Source organism: Pinus tabuliformis, chromosome 7 (genome assembly GCF_031772625.1).
Source record: "Pinus tabuliformis cultivar Carrire ecotype Pingquan chromosome 7, CPIR1, whole genome shotgun sequence".
Taxonomy (NCBI): Eukaryota; Viridiplantae; Streptophyta; class Pinopsida; order Pinales; family Pinaceae; genus Pinus; species Pinus tabuliformis.
Window position 1 is genome coordinate 225661310 of NC_142293.1, and position 6116 is coordinate 225667425.

Here is a 6116-nt window from a genome sequence, read left to right on the forward strand (position 1 = left end):
ATCAGCTTATAATTTAATTAATTTATATAGTTTTTTAAATTTTGATAATGTAAAATGTACCCCAAACAAAATATTTCAATACTTATACATGTTTACCAATCATTTAATTTATATAATTGTGTGAACGATATAAATAATCACAAACCATTATTTATAAAATACATACCATTTATTAAACTCAATAATAACAACAAGAAATATTCTCCTTCATTAAATCTCGATCATATACATAATATTAGTAATAATTCCTATACACAATTTAACTAAATATACTAAAGAACTCAATATGTTAAAATTAACTTAACGCACTAATAAACTCAATGTATTAAAATTAACAATATAATCATGTGAGCTATAAAATCAAACACGATTGCATAATACACATCTTAAGAATGTGATTATAATGATTCTTTGTTGGAAGGATTCTTTGGTTTATAAAGTTTAAGGATTCTTTGCAAAACCAAATGATGTTTAGGTTCCCAATATCACAGAGTTTGCAAAACTAGAAGAAGGCAGCTAGAAAACAAACAGTGTTATTTTTGTGCGATTTGTTTTTGAAGATGATCAGACGACAGAAGCAGGCGGTGGTTAGACTAAGGCCTTCTACAAATGGCCAGGTCGCCTCTGATAATTCTGTCACGCCTGAATGCCCAAGGTATATGTCCTTTACAAGCTTTCCCCGTCTATTTTTTATGCAATAAACCCTAACCGACTCATCAATTTAACGTTCTACAGCGAAATTACTAGATCTCAGGAAAATTATTCGTACGTTCACAAGCCTGCTGCCAGGATGCGCGGAAGACGTAGCCATTGGAAACGCCTGCTCATATATTACGGCATTCTGAGTGAGTTTTCAGATACGACTTTCTAAGTATTTGTTTTAAAAGCAGCTCATAAATTTAGTTTAACAAGATGTAATTAACAGACAATAAACGTTCAGATTTCTTGAAAATGCAAATGGTGAATTAAATATAATCAGAGTGTAGTTTAGAGAGAAGAAGCATTCAGATTTTTAAACGTTTCTTAAAATGAAACTTTCTTATAAATTTAAAGAAACTGTAGTCTACAGAGAAGACGAATTCCGATTTCAGAATATTTCTGGTAAAAAATCAGCTGAGGAACCAAATTTACTGAAGCCGTGATTTACGGGGGAGGAGCTTTCTTTTTTCTACATAGTTCTTTGTATTGCAGGCCATGAAGAAAAAGGAAAGTGTAATTTACAGTGAAGGAGCCCTGCGATTTCTAAATATTTCTTTAAAACAAGCTCTTGAATTAACTTAATGAAAATCTATTTCCCAGAGAAACCGAAGCATGGAGGTTTGTAAATATTTATTGCAGGCCATGAAGAGAAAGGAAAGTGTAATTTACAGAGAAGGAGCACTGCGATTTCTAAATATTTCTTTAAAAGAAGCTCTTGAATTAACCTAATGAAAATCTATTTCACAGAGAAACCGAAGCAGGGAAGTTTGTAAATATTTATTGCAGGCCATGAAGAGAAAGGAAAGTGTAATTTCCAGAGAAAGGAGCACTGCGATTTCTAAATATTTCTTTAAAAGAAGCTCTTGAATTAACCTAATGAGAATCTATTTCACAGAGAAACCGAAGCATGGAGGTTTGTAAATATTTATTTATAATGTGCCTTGTGGATTCAATTTTGACGTGAGTGTAATTTAGAGAACTAAGAATTTAGATTTTTTAAATATTCTTTATAATGCAATTCATAAACGTTTTTTAAATATTCTTTATAATGCAATTCAGATTTCGAGCTGTTTCGTTAAAATCCAAAATTCATGGCTTAATCTAATGAAATTTTAATGTACAGAGAAGAAGCATTCTGATTTCTATCTGGATTGGATGGAGGATCAAGACCTTAAAATCCAGAATTCATAGATTAATCTTATGAAATTTTAATGTACAGAGAAGAAGCATTCTGATTTCTATCTGGATTGGATGGAGGATCAAGACCGGCAATCGCATAGGCTGAAATATTACGTAGCGGCGGGCCTGGGCTTCGAAGCCGCGGTAGAAGAAGAGCTGAAACGTTACAAGAAATATTACACAGTCAGCGCAGTTCCTGCTAAGCCGCTCCACGTCACCGAGATAGTGATGCCTGATTGGAAGCCTCTATTGGAGAGCGCCTTCTCGTGGCTGGGAGATTGGCGTCCTTCGGCCATTCTCAGCTTTCTGCTGGCCTGCCACGACGCGGACGCGGTACGACTGCCACCTCACCACGTGCAGTTCGTGAAAGAGCTAATGAGGATCAGCTACCACAACGAGACCATCCTCGACGAGGAACTGGCGGAATTCCAAACCATATCAGCATTCAACCCCACCATCGCCACCCCTCGCAATGCAGACCGACCTCTTCCTGCGCTCTTTTTCGCTTTGCACGACAGCAGCAAAACCAATAATAATAAGACGACTGCGAAGGTGAAATGCCACGTCAAGGACGAGCTGGTGACCTGCGTGCGAAGGGATATGACGCGGATGAGCAGAATTGTGATGCAGGCGCAAGATCTGCGCTTCAATGCCGTGGAGGTTGTGGTGAGCAGGCTGCTGACATGGAGGCATGCTGCACATTTCTTGTTTCTCTTGGCCAAGTTCCAAACCACGTTTCATGCCTTCGCTATGTCCAGGATGGATAGATTAGGTACCTTGCTGCCTCTTTTCTTTCAAACGTGGATTTCATTAATAGAAATATTTATTGAGGTATCAACTAAGGCTCGGTTGATTTTGCGTTTGTATGTTGAAACAGTTCCGGTTTGGACGAGCAAACCAGCGTAAGGAAGATCCTGGTGTGGTTCATGTTGTAAAAGTTCGGTGAATCAGTTCCCGTCTTCTATATGCAATGTGTAATTGCGTGAGACCATCTGGACTTCACCATTTTCTTCAAAATTCAAGATATACATTTAATTTTAATGTAATTGAATGTGTAATTGTGTGAGACCATCTAGAATTCACCATTTTCTTCAAAATTCTAGATATACATTTATTTTTAATGTAATTGACCAGCTTACGTAAGAATCTTTTATTTTCTTTTTGCTCTTTTATCTCCTCTGTTTGGCTCTTTTCTGAATTTCATTTTTTGGGGGAGTAAGGAAAAATAAAATTTGAGATTCAAACATTTCAGAGGCCTGTCAAGCCACATCCTTGTTTCAAACATAATCGCTTTAGGCTTTTTAAAATTCGATAATAATAGTATTAGTATTGATGTTGGTATTTTATATAATAAATGCAATTGAAAAAGGACAGTGCAGTATATAGGAAATGGGATACTTTTGTTTGGAATGAATAGGCAATGGGATGAATTCATGCGAAAATTCATTCGATGGCTCCACTGCTAAACAACTTGATACACAGCACGTCAACAGATAAATACGAAGTTGGGTCAGTTGCATAATTGAAGTTGCTTCACTTGTTTCAAAATTCAGTCAACGACTCCATTCTGTGGAGATTTTCAACTAGAGAATCTAATGGAAGTACCTCTGTACAAAAATAATATATAGATATTGAGAAAGGTAAGGTGATTGCTGAGTTCGTTAAAAATAGTTATTGAAACCAGTTGAATTTGACTGTGGAGGAATTTTCAAATCATACTGAACAGATGCGGAGGATTATGGGCACTGTGCTATTTCTGCGTGTGTGAAAAATCTAGGCAATTTTTAACAGTAGAAATTGTTGAGAAAAGACATGGATCCTGCATTCTACAGATTTGCATTTCTGTCGATAACATCATGCATCCTCGCGGTCCAAACTGTGCCAAATCTGGAATGTTCGATTAACAAATCCCTCCATCTATATTTCTAGTTCGCAATTTTTAGGATGTATGAGCCAGAAACGATTTCGAAAATACGTTAGAATGATTTAGGATTTTATTTTAGTTCAGTCTATCTAATAGATGAGATTTGTAAGAATCATAAATTTTGTTTAACCTGCAAAGTTTTAATGTTTCAAGATGGGTGCTCAATTAATTAGTTTTTATGTATTCAGTAATTCAGAAATGTATTTTAAAAGTAAAGAAATTACAGATTTTTTTACAAATTGTATTATTATATAAGAAAATTACAGATTGTAAATGTAGTGTGGCATATGTTATATAGTGAGGTTGTTTGCCTATAAAAAAAATATGTATCAAAAATGATCTATGATTCTCCACGCAGCTAGAATGTTCTTCTGTAATTTCAAAAGATCAAAAAACTCCTCACAAGAGTAAAGTGGTCTACCTTATATATACAGCTAGTATGATCGAAATATACATGTGTTGATAAATTATGCACAAATATGAGTTTTAAATCAGGCATGTGTTGATAAATTATGCACAAATATGAGTTTTAAATCAGGCCCCTCCGGGCCAGTTAAGCTATGTAGTCCATGTATAAATTATGCAAAAATATGAACATGAAAATCAGGCCCCTCTGGGCCAGTTAAGCTATGTAGTCCATGTATGGGCGATGGTAGTACTAATAGTGTTCATTGTCCCTCTGCTCCTGAATCATCCATGTACCACGAGGCCGGTTCGCAACTTCCTTGGATAGTTGATCAGAAATCTGGTTGTGTTCCCTGTATATATGGCGACAAACAAAGTGATCAAAATGTGCAATGAATCTGTGTGCCTCTTCCAAAATGGGTCTCAAAGAATATGCATGACAATTAGATTTATTGTTTATCCAGATGATAACATTCTTGAAGTCCCCAAAGATTTGGATATTTCTGCAATGTTTCTCCATGGCAAAGTGAAGGAGATGTCTGAGGGTGATCAGCTCGGCATATTATTGGTACCCCTTCCCAGACCCATTTGAATTTTAAAGTAATGAGAGTCGCCTCCTCCCCTCCGCCCCACACCCTTCAACCTAAGTAGATCCATCGAAATAAGCCCAGGGGTAGTCTCAGTTGATGGCCTCAGCAACAATGTTCCTAAAGGGGGGAGAAGCATCATCATCAGGGATGGAGTTATAGGTGGCCAATATGTGTGCAGAGATAGAGGGCCAATAAGGGATGGTGTTTTGGAAGATATATTGGTTCCATGCTATCCAGATAGCCCAGCAGAAAAGAAGGGGAAGGTTTCTGGCCTTGTTCGGAGCAGCCGATGTCCACCAAGATATCCATGCATCCAATACAGATGTACCCTACCATCGACAGTGGATATTGATGGCCCAAAGGGTGGTATTCCACAGGTCCATAGTGATCGGGCAATTTAGGAAGAGGTGATCAATAGTTTCAGTGATATTCTTGCATATACAGCACCAAGATGGTCTGTGAAAGGCTCGCTTATGCAAGTTGTCCCCCGTGGGGGCCTTGTTCTTGAGCATTGTCCACATAAACAGTCTCGTTCTGGGAGGCACCTTAAGTTTCCACAGATGTTTCCACCAATGTTCAACAATCGGTGGTCGATGGTCAGCAGAGATACATAGGTATCCTTCCTTTGGAGAGTATATACCATTTTTTGCATGGGCCCATATAATCTCATCTTCCCCCTCTGTAATCCTGATATGCGATTCAGTCAGAGCTACAATGTATTCTCCCTAGTGGTGATGCCAAATTTGTGGGAGATGTAGGCGACGAGCAGTCTTCCATGCCTAATGAAATATAGAAGTGTGCTCTGGATCCGCAATGTGGTTAATGTGAATGATACCTGAATTGTTGAGTAGAAGGGTCAATTCCTGAGGGAGCCTGTGTGAGTTGTCGCTGCCAATCCAGGGATCTAGACCAATGCGCACCGATGAGCCGGACTGTATTTTCCATGTGATCCCATCTCGGATGAGGGGCAAGGAGTTTATTACTGCTTTCCAAATGATGGATATCCTAGAATTATTCCAGTTGGGTCGTCGGATCTAGTCCATCATGTTGTGGGGGAATATATATTTCTAGTATGCCACCCTTGTCCATAAACTGCTTGTAGCAACCAGCTGCCATCCCAACTTAGCAGCCAATGCAGTAGAGAAGTGGTCCAGTCTTTTGATTCTCCATCCTCCCCATTCCTTTGGTAGTGCTAGCAACTCCCATCTAGCCCAAGGAAAAATTCTTCTAGTCTGTTTGCCCCTCCAAAGGAATCTGCAGCAGAGACTTTGCATTCGAGAGAGTATGCCCCTAGGGATCCGGGCTAGGGACATCCAATA

General features: G+C 38.2%; 1 pseudogene; it reads left to right on the forward strand.

Moving 5' to 3' along the window:
• Nucleotides 1–2824, forward strand: part of LOC149246671 (putative boron transporter 2) — a 31527-nt pseudogene extending 28703 nt beyond the window's left edge.
• The last annotated feature ends 3292 nt before the right edge of the window (nucleotides 2825–6116 follow it).